The 21,597-nt window shown below is 36.1% G+C and overlaps 1 protein-coding gene across 1 annotated transcript in view; it reads left to right on the top strand.

Moving 5' to 3' along the window:
* Positions 1-253: 253 nt before the first annotated feature.
* Positions 254-21,597, top strand: part of LOC145691110 (adiponectin receptor protein-like) — a 123,752-nt gene continuing 102,408 nt past the window's right edge. The window contains exon 1 of the mRNA XM_081766812.1: positions 254-408. The gene's annotated coding sequence lies outside the window, so the exon portion shown is untranslated. The remainder of the gene's footprint in view (positions 409-21,597) is intronic.

Below are 21,597 nucleotides of genomic sequence, written 5' to 3'. Positions count from 1 at the left end.
TTCCCTCAATAAGGGAAATTTCCCTCGAGTTGGCAAGCGTTAACGAGAAAAGAAGGCAGCACGTGAATTGTCAACCAGTGGACGTCGCGTGCGCACACTTTGGACCGGACTGACCCCGTCCACACGCAATCTGCCATCGTGTAGTTCGTTGTTTATAAACACGTAGCTTGTGACGTAGAATAAATCCCTCCCTTCCACTCTCTCTTGAGCTAAGTAAAGTAATTCTCATTTCAGCATGGGGCAATTTGTTTTGTTCTGCCTGTTGCAGCAGTCGCTTGAGTTGATTTTGTGCGGAGATAGTGAATGAAGAGCGTGCAGTGTTATCAGAGCAAAGAAACAGTGTTTGTGATAAGTAGCGTGTGATAGTAGTTTTCCTACCTACACAACGGGCTATCAATCACACTGTCGGTAAGTCAAGCCTAGTTTAAAATACTGTCATCTTGCGAAACAAAGAAGAAAATATAATACAATTATCACAATAGAGCAGCCAAATTGTAAGAAATATTGGCTGAGCATTGCATTTCAAAACTTTGTAAGGTTCTCCAAACATAATATAGGCTTATACTACAGCGTTTTCCCTTTTTATATTTTGTTTCTTGCATAGCAAAAATATTACACAAATTTAAATTTGCATAGGAAGTTTCATATAATATTTTCTACAGCAAAACAACATTATTATTATTATTATTATTATTATTATTATTATTATTATTACAGTAGACACTCGACTACTCGGCCTAATTTGTCGAAAAAAAAAGTAACTTCCTACCCACCGACACTATTTTCATACCTGATATTCATATTTTCTGATATCTGAGGTAAGTATTTATAAATATTTCTTGACTAGCCTACTGTACTCTACGTTTTAAAAATTTACTAGAAAAAAAATGTCTAAGAAAAAAGTACTGCCAAATTTTTAAGATAATTTTTACAATGTCTAAACTTAATTAGAGGAAACATAAAATGATGTACGTATAGTATACAAGCCTCAATTTTAAAATTATCTAAGCATTAACGTTAAACGTAGAACTAATTCTTTTTTTTTTTAATGATTTAAACTTATTTTACTGTTCGTTGAGAAAAGATTCCACAATGTAACAAAGCAGGCCAAACAAAAGAAAATCGAAAATCACAGATTTTAGTGTTTAAGAAAGTTCTTGGTAGATGACTGTTTTTCCTCGGCAAAGTCGCACTTTCATGAATGCGTTAGAAGTTATCTAAATCGTTCAAACATATTCCTCACTCTACTACGGAGATTCTTTTTCTTTTCTTTCTTTCTTTCTTTCTTTCTTTCTTTTTTTTTTTTTTGAACTAGGCCTGCTAGTCGAAACTCTGCTTTAACTAGTTTATATATATATATATATATATATATATATATATATATATACGAGGTATGGCAATTAAATAACGAGACTGGTGTCATAAATGTGATGTATTGCAAAGAAAGTTACAATTGATTGTTATCCCCTTCAATATACTCCCATCCCCTATCTATACACCGCTGCATACGCAGGCGCGGATCCAGGACCGACTTCTGGGGGGGGGGAGATGTCATACTGCTACTTTTAAGGGCTTCAAACTCTGGGATGGGTTTTATATATATATATATATATATAATATAAGAAAGTTTCGTCTTCTGGAGGGACGATCGCCCCCCTGGATCCTCCCCTGTGCATACGTGCCTTCCATTGTTCAAAGCAATGTTGTAGGTCATAAGACGTCACCCTGTTCAACAACTCTGCCGTTTTTCGTTTCACCTCTTCCACAGACTGAAAATGTGTTCCCTTCAATGCACTTTACACTTTTGGGAATAGATAAAAATCACAGGGAGCCAGATCTGGGGAATACGGAGGATGGTCTAGCACAGGAATGCGCTTGGCTGCTAAAAATTGCTTCACAGAAAAGGCATTATGGGCAGGCGCATTGTCTTGGTGGAGGATCCATGCATCGTTCTTCCACAAATCCGCGGTCTCTTCTTCCTTATTCTTTCCCTAAGCTTGATTAGGACTTCTTTGTAGTAGGTCTGATTTACCGTTTGACCCTGAGGCACCCATTCCGTCATGATGATACCCCTGATATCGAAAAAAAAAAAAAACGATGAGCATTGTCTTCACTTTCGACTTGCTCATTCGTGCTTTTTTCATTCTTGGCGATGTGGGAGTCTTGCAGTGCATGGATTGACGCTTGGTCTCGGGGTCATATTGGAAAATCCATGTTTCATCACATGTGATGACACGTATTAGCAAATCTGGTTCTGCTTTGAGTCGTTCCATGACGTCACAGCAAATGGTCTTTCGAATGTGTTTTTGTTACTGAGAGAGATTTTTCGGGACAATTTTTGGACAAACTTTTGTCATGTTTAAGTTATCATGCAAAATTTGTCTTACTGCCTCTTTGTTAATGTTCGTCATGTCTGTGATCATCCGAATGCTCAGAAGTCTGTCTTTCCGCACGAGTTCATTAATTTTTTTGAACATTTTCGTCCGTTCTTGAACTCAAAGGGCGGCCGGGTAGTTCATCATCTTCAACCTCCAACCTACCTTCTGAAAATCGTTTGTGCCATTCGAAAACTCGCGCACGTGACAGCATTATCATCATACACCTCTTTTAACATTGCACAACATTCCGCCGTGTGTGTGTGTTTTTTTAATTTCACCAGAAATTTAATGTTAATGCGCTGCTCAACTTAAATGTTCACCATGATTCCAGCACTACTACAGAACACTGTCCTCTTCATGCAAGCCTGCAAAGAAAAGAAAAGCTTTCAAAATCATGAAACAAGTGGTGGTTGCTCAGGAAGATTCAAGATCAACAATACATCATTAGATACCTCCCCCCCACGATCCTGCATGACAGTAGGTGGGCAGTTTCGATATTTAATTGTCACACCTTATATATATATATGAGTGTTTTATGTGGACACGCAATGAAATAAAAACGTTTTGCACGTCACGAACAATTACAGAATGGCCACAACATCCCATCACCTTTATCATACACCATAGTGCATTATCACGTAAGGTCTGGGCTTCGTGGTGGCCACGTAACTGGCGCTGGCAACACTGGTGACCGAAGACCAGTCCAGAGCCTACAAAACGCCTCATGAAGATAATGCATACTCTAACGGCACAACGACAGTTGCCCTTTCTTGTTTCTTGCTAAAGCCAACGTGTTTTCTTAATTCCATGCTCTTCTAAGAGGAGGACAAACCGATTTCGCGACATATCTAGATACCACGGTTGGTTCAGAACAATGTTAAAGAGGAACGGCTCAAATAGGCGTCTCCTGTGCATGGGGGGGGGGGGGTATCATTACATGTGAGGGTTAATTTGCAACTCTTCGTAGAAAAGTTGATTTCCTTTGCTTTTCTTTAGAAACATCCATGATTGAGAACTCCGGAAGATCAAAAACTAATCTGAAAAGATCATTTTACCACGTCTTGGTATTGTGTAGAACACTTCAAGGAGAGCTGGTAGTATCCCCTTCCTTCGACCCATGTCGTTATCAAATAATTCTTGAACAAGTGTAAGAGGATGTGCAGGTGCCTGTGCATTGTCGATCGGAGTATATTAAATTCAACAGATGATTTATGTGTCCAGTGTGTTGGCGATTGGTGTACGGACAGTCAACACTGCATGTTTCTCTTCTGGTGGAAGGTCCTTTTCTTATTCTTGACGTCACTTGTAGAGAAGACTTGTGTTCCCATTTCAAGAGCATTTGTATCGAGCACGGTGGCTCAGTGGTAAAGCGCTTACGTCTGGTGCATGGGATCTCTGGTTCGATCCTCGACCAAGTAAGCTGTGATGGACAACATCGTATTCGTGGGTTTTCTGGCGGTGTTCCCGTTTCCTCCCACATTCTCATTCCACAAATTCTTCCATCATTCACATCCGTGTCTCTGAGTCTAAAGGGAGCAATCGTAGGACGTTAAGCTGGAACATTTGATTTCATTTCATTTTCAAAAGGATTTATTTCGGATCCGGTTGAAACCACGACACAAAGTCACTAACTTACACGCACTTCTGACATAGAGTAGATTTTTAGTTTAATATCCCTTTCAGCAGCGAGGCTATATAAGACAGGATCTACTGATTAACGTGAAATCCCAACCACATGAGTTTCCGCCGCGAATCAGTGTTTTCTGTTTGATTTCTCTCACGCACCCAACAACTCACAATAAAACGTTCTTCAATAGTGTAAGTGAACAGTTCAACCATTGTTTTCTTCATAGGATTTTTATGTAACCAAAAAATATCGTGTATTTAGGACTAATGAGACTTTAAGTCTGGCTTGTATGATGATGAAAATCCAATTAGAGAAAAGGTAATTACAATTTTATTTTTGAAAGGAAGTAATAACTTTGAAATTACATATTCCATGAAATGACCCCTTTGTTTTTATGACAAAAAAACACAACTTAATTTCACATGAATATTCAACTCATATTGCAGACAAATAGATTTGCATACAAAATCTCCCCACCTGAACTTCGCACTCAGAATCTTGTTTGGCCTAAACCTCTCTGTCGAAAATCTCGCGGTACAAATGATAGAACGTCGTGGAACGTTTGTTTTTACAAACAAGCTGCAACCATGGGGAGGGGAACAGCAGGTCCGAAGTCTCAAAACTTCGTAACTCAACATACATTTGCACACTTTGTAAATAAAACTATTCTTTTTTAACAAGGAAATGATTGTTTTTTGTAAGTGAAAGAATACAGATGAACCGTAAAATCAAATTTTAATGCTATTTCAATCTACTTCTATTATATTATTTTGAAAATGTAGGTGGAAGTACTTTATATTTATTTATCGTGTTTTCCGGTGCTGAATGATACCGTTCAGTACTCTGGTACTTGTACCAATTATGGCCCGGGTCCCTAATATGGCCCACCAACCATATTTCTGGAGATTTACGTTGGTGCTACAAGATGACAATATAAAATATGTCCTCTGAGCCGCACAAATATGTATACGCTTTTCTTGAGGACATAGTTTGTATTGTCATCTAATAGCACCAACGTAAAACTGCAGAGATATGGTGGGTGGGCCATATTAAGGACCCGGGCCATAATCGGTACAAGTACCATAGATAGGCATAGTGGCTTGTAGTATTGCACCCCCCAAAGCTTTGGACCCCTCCCAACAAAAAATTCCGGGTGCTCACTTGCTTACGACAATATTTCGTACGGACAAAATATCGGCATAGTGATGTGTTTATGTAGAATGTTCAAAATATTACCGTATGTAGATTAAAAAATAATAAACATTAAAATATACTAAAAATTAACACATTTATATTAAAATAACTTCAAAAGAAATTTTCAACGTACACGTGGAAAATAATATTACAATAAATGGCCAGACATGAAAGATAGTAAGTAATTTTACTAATGTTAAGATAATGACAAGAAAGATTCCTTAACAGTTACTTCCCCGTCTAGATTAATTACTCCCTTAAAAAAACAAGAAAAAAAAGAAGTATGCAGTAGACGTGAACAAATAATTTAACTGAAGTAGATACGATTACCCCTAATTTGTATTTATTTTACAATTATACATACATCTAATTATTTTAAACTTGCAAATATTTTATGCTAGTAAGTATTTCTGGTACTTTATTATTATTATTATTATTATTATTATTATTATTATTATTATTATTATTATTATTATTATTATTATTATTATTATTATTATTACTTCAGAAACTCATTGCATACCTCGTATACATATGTTTTTTTGTCTTGATTTTTAAACTACTACATGAAGCTCAAACTTTGAAATGATGTTTTTTTTTTTTTACTTTAACGTCCCACACTTATAGCCTTTAGGAGAAAAGAGACGAATGACTCATAAATGTAAATGATTGTGAATTTTGTACTGTCTCACCGGGAATCGAATTCAGGACCACGTTCAAAAAAGGCGCGCGCGCTAATCATTAAATCAGCGGGGAGCGACCAATAAAATTCAGAGAAAATTTCTACGATACAAATAACAACACGAGGAAATTGTTTGGCATATTCTAAAATACCGCCAGATTACCAGTATATCTTTCAAATGATAGTACGTGAAATTATTACCATATTTTGCAACGATATTTAGCTATAGGACAATAAGGAAAATAGTTCGTACCTTATGATAACAAAGCTTGTGGTCAAACTTGTTTAAACTTGTTTCATTTATGCTGTTAAAGATATAATAAAGTGAGGAAACATAAGTGATTGAAGTGTACTTTTAATTTCTGCAAAATGAATGATAAGTATTAAAGTACAAAGTTTAAAACTAACGAAAATAGTTTAATTTATTGAAATAACTGTCGTGATGAGTTTTGATGATTATTAAAGTAATTTTAATCGAACTGGGACCACAATATTTAATTATATATATGTGTGTTACACAGGGGTGGATCCAGGACCGACTTCTGGGGGGGGCGGTGGGTTGTCATACTGCTACTTTTAAGGGCTCTAAACTTTGCGATGGGTTTTATTTATATAGCGTATGTAAAATAAGAAACTTTCCTCTTCTGGAAGGGGGCGATTGCCTCGATCGCCCCCTTCGGATCTGCCCCTGGTGTTACAATTCCTAATCAACAGGGCCCGGATCTTGTTGACAAGTCAACTTTTTTCTGTTACGCATAGGACAAGGCAAGTTCAAATAAAAACGTTATCCATCAACTCTAGGTTCTAAAAATATAGTTTTTTAGGGTCAACTTTTGGTCACTTTTTGCTGTTTTGAAATTTCAGGTCATTTTTTAATATTTTAAGGTAACTTTTAGGTCACTTATGGTCTTTTTATTCTTTTTTTCTACATAAGGAAATCTTTAAATGAACACGGTTTACGGATGTGGAAAGGACGAAGTTGAATAATCTCTTTTCTTACCCCCTGACTATTTGAGTGGAAAAACTGCATTCTTAACAAGCTAATGAAAACTAAAGTGTAGCTGGTTAACAAAAGGTGGGGGTTGGTAGGTGGCTAAACAGATAGTTTTGGGTTATTGACCACAAAGAATGTGATGACGTGAATAACTAAAAATGCATTAGAAGGTTTTTATCTATTATTTTTATGTAGTCTAAACTTGCAAAGTTTCATTGTTTAAGAGTGCTTCCTAGTTTCAACTCGGGAGTGAATTGCTTTCAATACTTACAATACCGTACAATGGACTGATCAATAGAAATGATCAATGGACTGCAACTAAGTAAAACAATACTTTTTGAATATGAGTGAGAAATGTTAATTAAAAATCCAATGGATATTAAAAAATGTCAATGTTTAATGAAATAAAAGTTTGAGAAAACGTAAGTTTTAAGGTCAATTTTTGTGATTTTTAGGGTCATTTTACAGGAATTTAATGTCATTTTATAGGTCACTTTTTAATTTTTTTTAGGTCAACAATCCGGGTCCTGCTAATCAATATAGTAAGAAAAAAAAGTCGAAATATGCCTGCAAGTATGCATTAAAAATTGTGAGAATGCACGCTAAAGATTATGTATTAAAATATGCAGCATATAAGTAAATATCCAATAATTGTGCTCTAGCTTTCCTTCAACAAATCTATTATATCTTCCACTGTAAATGGCCATGTTCAATGTGTGAAGTAGAACTGTCCCTTTGTGCTAAAATAACGATTGAAAGCACAAATTTATAATCACAATTGCTGAGTTGCTATACAGAACTACCTATCTTTATTATTATTATTATTATTATTATTATTATTATTATTATTATTATTATTATTATTATTATTATTATTATTATTATTATTATTCACTTTACTTAACATAATCTTGTACACAGAAAATATTATTCCTATATCACAAGTTTTCAGTGAGCAATTTTTCATGTGCTGAAATATCACTTGTTTAAAAAAAAAAAAAAAAATCCAAAGTTTTTGAGTGACCCCGCGTAGCGTAGTTGCTAACATTCTCGCCTTTCGTTCGAGCGGTCACCTCTTCAATTTTTGGGTGGGGATATTCGGTCGAAAAAGTGTAAAAGGTTTTTCAGGCCAGCAATCCTGAGTGAACTTTTTCATGGGTTTCCGTCATTTACACTAGGGAAATGCCGGGATGGTACTTAACATAATGGTCCCAGGACACTTCCTTTCTTCATCTATCATCAGCCATAGATGTCGAAATCCCAGAAATCTAATTCCTAGTTCGAAATTCTTGATTTGTTGTTCCTTGAAACTTCTGTCTGATACAAATTTCAGCCCTCCTTAATCGCAGCAATTGACTCTGTCTTTGTATGAATGCTTCTCGAATTGCCCTGGAATTTGCGTTGTTACTGATCGGTGGAGAGTTGTAAGTTACATTCTTCCTATTCTGTTCTTTGCTTCGGAAATTAATTCAAGTGAACTTTGAAAACTGTAGATCTAAGGTGACGTTTGATACTCCGTACATTGCAAGCTATCAGTGCTTTGTGAATCCACTTAAGTTGTTTGGAATCCAAGCAATTCAGTGTCTAAAATGTAAAAAGCTATTACGACAAGTATTTCAGAGTTTATGAGGCATGACTTAATGTTTACAGCGTTGTCATTTTGGGAGCGCAGCATTCATTGCTGCTCCAAGTTTGAGTAATATATTTATATTAATTAATTGTATATTAATATAATAATAAAAAGACATGTAACTCATGTGTCAGTGGAGAACCTTTCCTCTCCTCTCCCCTGCCCCAAAGCAAAATCTGAAATAACGTTCCTGATTGTTTATCATCTGATCTGCGATGTTTATCGCGACACGTTGACTTTGAATGCATATTTCTTGACGATGGAGAAATTTCCTAACAAGAACAATTTCAGCCAATATTGTTTGTAAGCAATTTTTTTATGGGCGAAGAAATTGAGCGATTTTGGATAGAGAGGAGACACGATCAATCGTCTTGGGCTTTCGGAATTTGGATTCTGTTAACAAAATACATGGAACCCATAACCTTTGGGTTCGCTGCACACAACTTTTAGTTGTGTGTGTGTGTGTGTGTGGCTATGAATCAATTGCCAAGAAGGTGTTACGTAATATTAGACCATCTCCTGAAGTTAGGCCTAATGATTTGAAAAATCTGAAGGATTTACAATTTCCAACTAAATAAATGTGATGATTTATCTGTTTGCTTTAGGACATATTTGTTTAATTTTTAAAATCTTGCACTTAGCTCAGAAATGATATGTGATCATCATAAGATATAGATTAAGGTGTATATAATTGACGTGACATACACATAGTGTTGACGTAATCCGAAATGTCACCAGTCATCATATGATCTCATAGCGAGAGAGCTTCGATTCCTTCCCCTTTTTTTTGCGCGGAATCGAAAATAAGATATCCATGTTGTTTCCTTTAGTAAAGATTATCTGAAATAGAGAGAACCGTGATCGTTGGTCTATTAGCTAGCACGTTGCTGGGTACGATTCCTTGTGAGAAAGCATTTAAATTTTAGCAGTTGTTTGCATTTTACGTTTAATTGTAGCTCCACATCTCATGTAGTCTTGGTGTTCAGAATGAACGCTAAACTTTCAACAACAATTTAAAGAAAGAGATTGAAAATTTTAAAATGGAGATGTGGAGAAGGGATTTGGGAGTTGGAAACAATTAATAACGGCAATGAGCAGTGCAGATGATGTCACTGAACACGTATTATGTACAGTACTTACATGTATACAGCTGAACAGTGTCCCATCATGTTCATTTATATGCACATCAGCCGAGGGACATCGTAGGGGTATTCAGTATTGAGTTTTATGTACTGACTCTCGGAAGGTTTCAATGTTGAAAAACCTAAAAAGATTACATAATTTTTATTGATGGCACAACTTTGGAAAGTATTCATCTAATACTAAAAAATTATAGTAGCCTATATCTATTCTTAGCTCAAGAAGCAGCTAAGTTGTAATGTACACCACGTGAAGGAGACTGGTTTTTGATAACAACCTAGCAAGTTAAATTTTACCAAGCCTATTTTACATCAAATTAAATAAAGATTTTTAAAAAATAAATTAACATTTGAAAATATAAAATATTTAAGTCTTTATATCTGTCGACTAGAAAGTCTTTAAATTCCATTCAGAATTGTATTTCACGATTAGTATTCCACAGATTACTATTTTCCATCCTGAGTATTATACGAACTCGCAGATCTCAAAAGCACTGTGTGTAGTCTGGCAGGATGATACACATAATTGAGGCGATCTACGTAAAAAGGGCCAATATGTAAGTTTGCATATTCTTGTTTTCTTATGTCAAAAGGTTCAATAGTGCCAGTTTCATGTGAATACCTTAAAAAATGAGGGTGGTATATTCTTCTGATGCCACAAGTAGTCAAAAGTTTTCTGACGACTAAGTACTGTGCAACGGTTTATGATAAGGATGCGCTTCAACATTTTCCGGTCCAGAGGACATAGCTTCTCCCACTGCGACCGACACTTTGGTCTGATCAGAAAGAAAAAAATTGCAAAAAAGTGATTGGTAATTCAAACTCTCATCTAACGTGGTGTTGTGGAGGGAAAATCAATCAAATCTTACGTAGACCGCCTCAATTACTTCAATATGGAGACATGAAGAAGCTAATTTTTATCACCTCCATCAATGCATTTGGTTTCTAACTATTGATCGTCTAGATCGTGGCCAAAATTAATTCTGATCCATTTAATGGTTGTTGAGATTCTTTTGTCTTCTGGAAGGACAGACAGAGTCAGTATGTTTAAAAGTTTTTGGTAAATCCAAGTGCTTAAAATCTCGCATACAAGTGATTTTCTTAATTTATTGAGAATATATAAACCAATAGTAGTGTAACATTAAAATGGAATAGAAAGTTGTTTATAGGGGAAGAAATGTGTGTAGTATGGAAAGGAAAGCTTATAGAATAGGTAACATTAGCATATTGAAAATATCCAGTAAAGGGGATAGGGACTCCGAAACTATTGGTTGTTGGTGGCCAGCGAAATGCTACAAATGATACAATAACTGAACCACGAACTATCGCTGCTTAATAGGATATCTATTTTCTACTCTGCACAAGGCATTCAAGGAATCTGCTGCATACAGGAAATTTTACAATTTTAGTTGCTGGTAATTGTAAAGGACAGGGGCGGATCCAGGGGGGCAATCGCCCCGATCGGCCCCCCCAGAAGAGGAAACTTTCTTATTTTACATATATAAATAAAACCGATCCCAAAGTTTGGAGCCCTTAAAAGAAGCAGTATGACAACCCCCCCCAGAAGTCAGTCCTGGATCCGCCCCTGGTAAAGGATATGTAAAATCCAAAAGACTAAGCGCATCCATACTCGGCTTTGTTAGTATAATTTAAATACTATAATATATGAGTAACCAAATTAGTATATCTTGATATGTACTTCCAAGAAATGAATACCCTCCAGAAATCCTGGGGAGCAACTGTCCTTTGCCTCCCGCTGTAGGCGACCATATATACTACGCATGTGATTTATTCTCCATGTTTAGTGATTATTCCTTCTTCGACCCACAGGTGTGTTTCTTTCATTCTCTAAGCATATTAATTTCTTTTCTTTGCAATACACTGTTATTGATAATATTTGCAATTTTTCTCAAATACCATATTAATTTTTAGTCTTAGCATTTACAAGTAGAGTGTGCACAACCAAGTTTAAAAGCAATTTGCTTTCCAATTAATTTATGAAATTTGACGAAACGTAATATGTTAATTACACATTATCTGCACTTTTGCTTTCAATTAGTTTTTTTTTTTCCTTCAAATATTTGCATACGGCAACGTAGAAAGATGACAGTGCGTAAAATCGTCGAAGTTAAAGGAGAAAATATTGTGCATATTGTACTCGTAAACAGCAGGATGTGTAGCCCAAATTAAAAATTTAAACGAGGTCTCTATGTTTTATTTCATTTTGTGGTTATTTATATTTTAATCTGGTGCAGGTGCGCACTCAGAAATTTTTGTTGGGGGGGGGTCCAAGCTTTACGGAGCTCCGAGCTTTGGGAAGGGGGGGCAATACTACAAGTCACTACGTCTGTCTAGTATTGAACGGGTATTATCCTGGACCCGAAAAGATTATAAGTAATTTAAAATATTTCCACCTATATTTTCAGGAAAAAAAAGTTATAGAATGTTTTCTAAGAGAAAGAGTACATATGAAGTGTAAGAACAAATGTTCATGCAACATCAATCATTTCCCTGTTAAACAATTATAGGGTTATTGGGAAAGTGTACAAATATATGTTGAGCTAGGAAGTTTGAGGGAGGGGTTCGGACCCGGTGATCCCCGTGATTACGCCCCTGATCTCGTTATGCCTTACTCTGTATAAATTAATTACCACTTTCAACCCTATTTAGGAAAAAAGAGAATGTATATATATATATATATATATATATATATATATATATATATATATATATATATATATATATAATCGCGAACCGTGACACCTACAAGACACGTGGCGTCACCCAACTCAAAACGCTAAGCGCGCGATTGGGCTGTGTGTTATTCTAATACCTTGACTAGTACACATTTGGTCGTAATGAAAAGACAAAATAAATTTGCCTTATTTCGTTATTCAAATTTCATGGAGTGGATGACCTTAAAAAGAGTCTCAAGGCTTGTTGATAGTGAAAGTGGTTTTGCAGATTTAGAAAGCAAAAGAAAGTTCCCACTTGGCACACGTTTCATGGAGGTCAAAGCCGATATGCAAAGGAAATGTTCATTTCAAGAGAAAGGGTTTCAACAGAGGCGTGCTATCTTCAGAGGCACTTACTTTGTTTTCCGGGTTCTATTTCGCTTTAAAAGTATCTTTATCATTCAGAAAGTTACGCTCATGAACGAAGATTTATAGAATCGAACAACACACTTCGTTCTGTAAAAGAGGCCTAAAAAATTCCACCATTCATTGATCGGAGTTTGACAAACTTTTCGTCATAGAGGCTGTGTGGGACAAGACCTAGCCTAGAAGTGGCATGCAACTATAACGAGTAAAACTTTTACTTTTAAGGAGCCATAGTGGCCCAGTGCTTGAGTCCTCATCTATGGTACGTGGGTTCCTGGTTCGATCCCCGTGCAAGTAAGTATTCCCGTTTCCTCCCACATTCTTATTCCACAAATTCATCCATCATCGTCTCCCTTTGCCTCAAGGGCATAAACGTGGGACGGGAAACTGAAAGTTCTCATTTTTTTTCACTTTATGCTATAATGCTGATTTTCCCTTTTAGCTATCATAGCATTATAGGGTTTTTTCACTTTATAATAGCATTATAAGGTTTTTCACTTTATGCTATAATTCTGATTTAATAGCTAGTACGCGCGGCTTTCATGCACAGAGTATCGGGTTCGATTCACAGTAGGAGAGCATTGTGCGCATTACGGTGGTTCGGCTTCCATTTCAAACTGTAGATCCACGTCTCTTTAGCCTTGGTTCTGAAACGAAACACGAAACTTCAATAACCAGGCAAACAAAAACTATAACTTCGATTTTCATGCAAAACTTTGAACCGCTACCGAAACCGACTCTTCATCACACTCACAGAAAGGCGTGTAATTAAGTCAGATTCTGTGAGTCTATATTGAACACTCTGCTGCTGTAAAATATGAGCAAGAATAATGTACAGGAATGCGAAACTCGTACATAAAATTAAAAAAAATAAAAAAAAAGAAAGAAAGAAAGAAAGGTACCGGTGTACATGAACGCCTTTGTTTTAGAATGGAGAGGTTCCGTGTTTGAAAACTGGACAAGGTATCATAACAGAGGACTCTAAACAGGTTTTAGTCAGTCGTACCAGGTGGATTGATTGCATTGGAGCAGTGTTCGTAGTTTGAGGAAAATTTCTCCAATCTAGGGAAATTTCGTAGGTAAATTTAGTAAAAAGGGGAAAAGAGATTTTTTTTTCTTTAGATAAAGCATGGGAATCCACTGAAATTCTCGCGCAGATTAGTTGACCAATACAAATGTTTAAACTTTTCTTTGTTTTTCAGGAATGAACGAATGCAATAGCAATAGCGTGTACGTGTGTGGGTGTATCTTTTGAAAGTAGCGTAATTTGTACCGATTCTTGGCTGGGTGTATTTCTATGTATTTTTTTTTCTTAAAAAATGAAAGAAAAAGAAACAGAAACCAAAAAATGTGATTGGCACTTCCTTTAATATAGCTAAATTAATCTTATCAGATAACTTCTATCATAGGAGTTAGACACTCAATAAACTAGGGAAAAATTTGTCAGTCGAGGGAAATCTTTTAAGGAATCCTATGAACAATGCAACGGAGTTCAGCGTCTATTTTCAATATTCCATACAAAATATTTTATGAGTTGAGTTGAGTTTATGAGCTGAGTTTTTATGAGTTGAGTTGAGTTGAGTTTTTTTCAACTCCTTATTCAAGGTTCCACAAAATAGTATTTTCTTTCTCCTAAACGCTTGTCTCACAATTCCTATCTTTGATTTTATTTCACGTTCGCACTTCATATCATCACTAATAATACCACCCAGGTATCGAAAACTAGACACCTGTTCTATTTTCTCCCCTTCTCCTCTTATATTTGACACTGACCGCTTCGTTCCAGTCACCATGGCTTTTGTCTTTCTAACATTTATTCTCATCCGATATTCTTCACAGCCTTTCCTCAAGTTTTCTACTTAACATCTTATTGATTTTCTTTTCAGATTCCGCAATAATTAAGCTTCAATAAGTTTTACTAAGTCTCTATAAAGTGGGGGCGAGTGTAGCTAAGAGCTAAACCAACAGTCTGTCAAAAGTCGTGTTTTCTGTATTCTCAACGAACTTAAAAAGTTTGTTACTGATTCTCAATGTCTGTGTGCCTGTTATTTGCGAATTTTTCAATTTTGAGCCCTCCATTTGATACAGCATCAAAAACTATCTGAAAAAGTGGTAGAATTTTCCGTTCCGGAGATATTGGCCAAAATAGTTTCTATTCCAGGAGATTTAAGGTAAGTGTAAGTCAAAGATAGATGGTATTTTGCGAATTCTTCACTCTTGAACCCTCCATTTTGAGCATGTATCTTGTAAAATAACATATCGTAGAATGTTTTAACAGAACTTAAATAAAACATGGAAAAAGATTAGTAATCAAGAAAATTATAAATGCATAGATATATTACAAACAAGAATTATTTAATGACTATAATAATATAGTACATAGAACAATTTGTATAAAGCCTGTAGAAATTAATAAGAAAAAAATAATTCTTTTTAAGTTTGTTCTGGCAATGCTGTTGGAGTATTCTCAACTGTTTCTTCCTGATATCAAGCATGAATTATGAGCACAAACTGTTGCAACGGAATTTTAAAAATACTCTGTTTGTGTACTTTATTATTCCCTGTTTCTGCGTGAATTCCGCTGAGACAAGGCTTCCAAATGCATGCAATGTTCATGCGACATCGCATGTCTTTTATGTATAACATTGCATGTGTTTGAAAGCATTGACTGAGTGACATTGGCGTACAAAATGAAACCAATGTTGGATTATATAATTGTTATTCCTTTGTTAAAGGATCTGCTTTCTTGACACTGTAGGAAATGGAACCGCCATTATATCGAACGAATGTGCATACTTACCTGACATCAACTAAATAATTACTTTTCCTATAGACAGAGTCCAGTGCAGTGGTTCTCAAACTTTTGTGACTGACGGCACACTTTACTGAACGCGACACATTTGTTTCATACTTTTATTATAAATAATAATAATAATAATAATAATAATAATAATAATAATAATAATAATAATAATAATAATAATAATAATAATAATAATAATAATAATAATATCTATTATAGTAGTGAAACCAATTAGTTTTTATAATGACACTATATAGCACTGAACATTATTGCTACCACTGGAGGTGTTGACTGGTACAATCTGTTTCGGTTTTAAATAATTACTATTAAGTTCTTCATGATTTTTAAATTTTAAAATTTCGCGACACACCTTAGGAGGCTGCGTGACATATCGGTTGAGAACCACTGGTCTACTGATTTGGTGTTAGTAGGTTTCGCGTATGAGGAGAGCCTAGAAGTGTCCCAACATGAAAATATTCTGTAAGTATTAGGAATCTCAAATACCGATTTTTACTTCTGAATAACATTCATCATCTTGTTCATTCATTGTTCACTTCTATGAAGCATTAATTTAATACTAAAATTTGAAGGCAAATCAAGTTTCGACTTTAGTAACGTGATCACCTGAAATGTCTTCTTGACATAGTTCTTCAAATCACGGGAAGCAAGTGCGAAATCGAGTGAATAAGATGGATGCAATTCATAGTTACAACGGTAAGGGAATAACTAGTTCTGTAATACTGTTGCCAGCTACTGGAAACACTCCTTGATGGCATTCTATGTCTCCCGAAAAAAAACTGTCATTATAGACTATTTCTTTCTCTCTTTTTGAGTAGCCAGTTAGTATCACAATCTTGAGATCTCAGAGCTCAGAAAACATGGTCAAGCTTCAAAATCATTCTCCCTATTTTTTTCTTTTTAGAACAGCTGATGAGATATGTTTTCGTGTTATTTTCTTTTCTTCTTTCAGGATCAAATAGCTAAACCCATATTATTCCATCGTCACAACCCTATTTCTTTATAAATCTTTTTGGTATATTTTCAGAATTGTTTGGGCACGTAGTTGTTTATGTAAAGGTGTCAGCAACCTAGAAACCCACCTTGTTTATATACAAGATTGTACGGTTCCTCCTACTAATAATCACTCCCTAGCTAAGAAATTAACCATCATACATCTATCTTCAAGAACATTGCTTCATTTTTGGAAGCACATTCGGTTCTGAGGCTGTAGCTCAGTTATTCCTTAATGAGCAATGTATGACGTAGAAAAGACTGAGGGGGGGGGGGAGGTGAATAAAACAAATATTGGCAGCGTACAAGAATTAATGAAGTCAAAAGTAGGGATGGCCGGAACCGGTTCCTGGTGGAATCGGTTTTCGGTTCTGAAAGGATCCGGTTTTAGGAGATTCGGTTCCGGAACCGGGTTTTCGGATCCATGTCTGGAACCGACTCCAGAACCAAGTTTTTCGGATGCAAGTCTGGAACCGGTTCTGAAATCCAGATCTTCGAGAACCGGTTCCGCCGGAACCGGAACTTTGTGGTCATCCCTAGTCACGAATAACGTTTCTACAAGCTCTTCCGTTCAGTTTTCAACTTCAGTTGATTCTGCATGGTTTACTCAGAATAAGAGCAACAGACTGTGACGTTACAGAGGTCCAATTGGAAATGACGGTTGTAGGTGAATCCGCTTCTCCTACCAGCTCAGATCTTAATTATGTCTTCTTCCTTCATTTGCTCCACCATTCACATCTCAGATTTCTTCATGGATCGTTCCTGAAGACAGAGGAATCTGATCACAATTTCATCAAACGACTCCTAATCTTATGGATCTACGTAGTTCAATCGAAATTGGGATGCTGTTATAACAACCTACAATTTTGTAATTTCAGAATTTAACAATTCCGGATCATTGTCGCGGGGACAACATTTTGGACTCCCCTATAGCATTCATAATCACGATTCCTAAATTACCAGTCTATCCTTACGTTCTGGCCATATTCAGAGATCCCTACGGGCGGTTTTAGGGTGCAGTTGGGTCCATGAGATTATTTGTGGGGGACATAATTTTTGATTCAAAATGGTACAATTAAACTGGGGAATGTTAAATTTGAAGGGAGAAAGGTAAATTTGGGGGGAGGAGTACAACAATGATAAATTTGAGTAGCGGAATGAGAATTTTGGGATTGCGCCCAGACATTTGTGGAGGATGGCCCTGGTCACACTACCTCTGTTGCACTCGTTTAGCTTCTCTAGGTTCGCTGGCTAAAGCTCATTGCAGTAGCTATTTGTAAAACAAAATCTTCATTTATGAGTAGCGAGCTACGATGACTGAAAGATGGTGTCTCCATTTCTTAACCCTTTATGGTTGTTTGTGGAGTGAGACACGGCGTAACGCAATTTTGTTGAAGGCAGTCTGATGTGCAGTCACACTTACCGTGCATTTTGTAGTTGACTTCGTCCAATGGCAATGATTACTTCCTTCACTTTCAACCCTGGTTTAATAAATTGTGTTAATCCAGTAGGATTTTTTGAGAACCTAATATTTAAAAAAATATATATGAAAACGCTGTAACGTAGCAAATTAATTTAAAGCTTTGAGACAAAGTCGGGATATATACAAGAACTGGAAGAGTTAACTTGAGAAACACAATGGTGTAACTTCCAACCTAAGTGGATATAGTTTACATCTCCTTCTTTTACCTTGTAATCACTCATTGGTTTAAACAAGCGACGCTAGCCACTGAGGCCTGCACAATCATTCCCCATTACGAATGTTTGCATAATGGAGCTTATAAGTAGCAATTGTGTTGTTGGCTAAGACCACGAATGACCTTGGGTAATAAACGTGAGAGCAGCAGCAATAGCTATTTCAAAATTCCTCCGAGGAATCAGTTCTCAGGGTTAATTTATTTCATTTCCTTTAAACGAGTCCTAGTAACTATTTTTGGCATTTTACACTGCACTTTTTCTATGTACGACAATTACAATCATAATAAATTGAATGAAATGTTATGTTGAATATAAATTATTGAAACAAATTTTTAATTTCCTATGCAACGTCTTTGAAAGGTTTGATTTGATTTGATTTGAGTTTACAGAGCCTTTCAGCAATCGCAAAATCTTTTCACCTAGTGTTTTATTGCCAAATTACAAATGAAAACGAGACATACACAATATTCTACAGACCTTGTCTTTTTTTTTTTTTTTTTGACTTAATCACCATATCTGTTAAGACACTTGTTCCACCTTACCACAAGTTTCTCGGTGCCTCTGCGTAGAAAGCGGCAGGCTGATCATGTAGGCAACACGAACAACGTTCTGCTCCTCGGTGTCGTTCTAAGCCTCTTTTGCCAGGAACTTCTTCAATGACCAAAAAGATTGCAACTACTGCGACAAGGCCTCTGCTGTAAGGGGGATGCTTCATAATCTCCAATCCTCAAAAGTGAAGTTTTGGCAATTGTTTTGTTCAGTGTCAGCAATGAATGAGGTCGGCCCTGCACATGTTCTCGTCCATTTTTAAGCTCCTTGCATCACCACTGCACACTTCGATTGCTAAACACTCGTCACGGTTCACCGATATCATACTTTTTCCAGAAATTTAACCTCCTAGGTTGAAAAATAAATTTTATTTGACAATTCGAAATGTGTATGCATTTTTGACAAACCCGGTAGTAAGTGGGCTTATTATTATTATTATTGTGGTGTTTGGTTCGGTGTTGATGATTTAAAATATAAGTTAATTAATGACAGTTATTATTATTATTATTATTATTATTATTATTATTATTATTATTATTATTATTATTATTATTATTATTATTATTATTATTATTATTATTATTATTATTATTGGGGACTTGGTAGCTCAGTGGTGGAGCGCCCAGCTCTGGTGCTAGAGGTTTCTGGTTCGATCTTAGGCCATATCAATTTGCGATGGACCACATTATGGGTTTTGTCGGGATTCTTCCGTTTCCTTCCACCAGTTCTTTGATAATGATCTATTTGCTTTATCCTAAAGGGTATAACTGTAGGACATCAAACTATAAATTTAATTTTATTATTAATATTTGCTGTTGCTATAGAAGAATTACGATATTAACCCTAAATGGCATTTTGATGCCAATTGGCATCACAGTGGAACAATAACAACAACAACAATAATAATGATATTCTTAAAATGTGTACATTAGCGAATAACGCACGCCAATGCCATGTGGCACCAATGGAGTTAAGATTTCTACTACACACTTTTCGTCTAGTGGCATAGGTCGGACAGAGAGTGTCAGAGAGCGCCAAAAAGCATATAGAAAGCACAAAACGTGAACATTTGTTACTTGTTTTCTTTTTTCACAAAACCTTTTCTTGTTCTTTTAACATTAAAAAAATAACTGTTTCACAATGTTCCATACCACATGGTTTCTGCTGATATCGACACTAAATTCTGTTTTCAGCAGTGTAATACAACCATGACATCTATTCTGTAACTTGATACCCCAGAAGTAAAAACATAAAAGAAAAACATATTATTGGATATTATTTACATTTATCTACGTAATTCATAAAGAAAGGAAGAAGAAAAATAATTTCAAAATTAATTCGTGCAATAAAGGGTTAAATATTTTTTCGTTGTACTTTTTACCGACATGCCTTCCGTCAAGGGCTACCATAGATAAATACCAATGATACTAGTAACAGTGGCTATGATGAAGCCAGAGCAAGATAAAATTTGCATTTGTGACAGGAAACTAAACATATTGTTACAGAACGAACTTCTTTGTGTTTTGATAAAATTATATTTCCATTGATGAAAATGATGCAGAAAATTGGAGCCATGTCTTAATTTTCTCATTAAAAGCTGGAAGAATAGTTGATTCTCAAAGATAGTACTAGAAAATTATTACCTTCCTTGAGACTCAGTGTAGAGTCAGAGAAACAATTCTAACAACCAGTTCTTCGAACTTCCCAGCTGAATGTTACCACTGATTACAACTACCAAAACTGTTACTGTCATCTTATTCTTAAATGAAAGTAAGGGAATATGCGTTTCTGTGTTTTCTAAAATTCTACTCCTAAAACTGCTTGTTGATGATAAAAGAAAGCTTGAATAAGAGTCTTGTTCAAGACCATTCCAGACTATTTGATGAAAAAGACTTCAGCACTGACGCCATTTTTGTCTTGAACTCAATAATTTCGTTCAAGAAATTTCATTTCGGTACTGTTCTAAACAATCCAATTCAAGAACGTTCAATAGCCAATCAGCGCTCGAGTTGAGTGCAGGAAAATACGAAAGAACTTTGATGGCGTCGTGACAGAACGGCAGTTGTTGAATAAATATCTTTTCATTACTCTCTTCCATAATTATCTGATGTTCAAAGTGTGCTTGTAATACGAGGGTTGTACCAAAAGTAAGGTTCCCATATTTTCTACCAATAGAAAACATTGTTTACTGTTGTCTATTTTTCAACCTAGTCTCCATTTTTTCAGGTTCCTCAGTGTTCGCTTGGCAGCCGTCAGAGATGGAAGTGTTGATCGCCGCTCCTGCCAAGTTCGAGCAGTAATCCGGTTTCTCCACGCAAGGACGTTACCACCCGTGGAGACTCATCGGCAACTGACTGAGGTTTATGGTGAAGAGTGCATGTCCGTGCAGCACGTCTGCAAATGGTGCAGAACTTTTGCTGAGGGTCGCACCGAAGTTCACGATGAAGAACAAAGTGGAAGACCGCCAGTGTCGGATGCGATTGTCCATAAGATCAACAGTGAGCTGCTTAAAGATCGAAAGGTCACTATCCTTAAACTTGTCCTTTCCTCTTCCCCAAGCTAAAGGAACACTTAGGTGACAAACGCTTCAAGAGTGACGATGAAGTCCGAGCAGAGGTTACCCAGGAGCGTCATTTCAGATTTTCCTTGGGGGGGAGGGGCAAGACCCTTGATATGAGTAAAATTTCGCGTTTATCACTGATTTATTACTATTTTGTTGGCAAAATCTATATAAATCTTAAACTCAGAGGGCAATTACCCCTCCCTGGCTTCCCTAAATGACGCCCCTGGG

Source organism: Thermobia domestica, chromosome 7 (genome assembly GCF_964235325.1).
Source record: "Thermobia domestica chromosome 7, izTheDome1.hap1.1, whole genome shotgun sequence".
Lineage (NCBI taxonomy): Eukaryota > Metazoa > Arthropoda > Insecta > Zygentoma > Lepismatidae > Thermobia > Thermobia domestica.
Note: the sequence above shows the minus strand (reverse complement) of the source record. Positions and strands in the feature narration are given on the sequence as shown.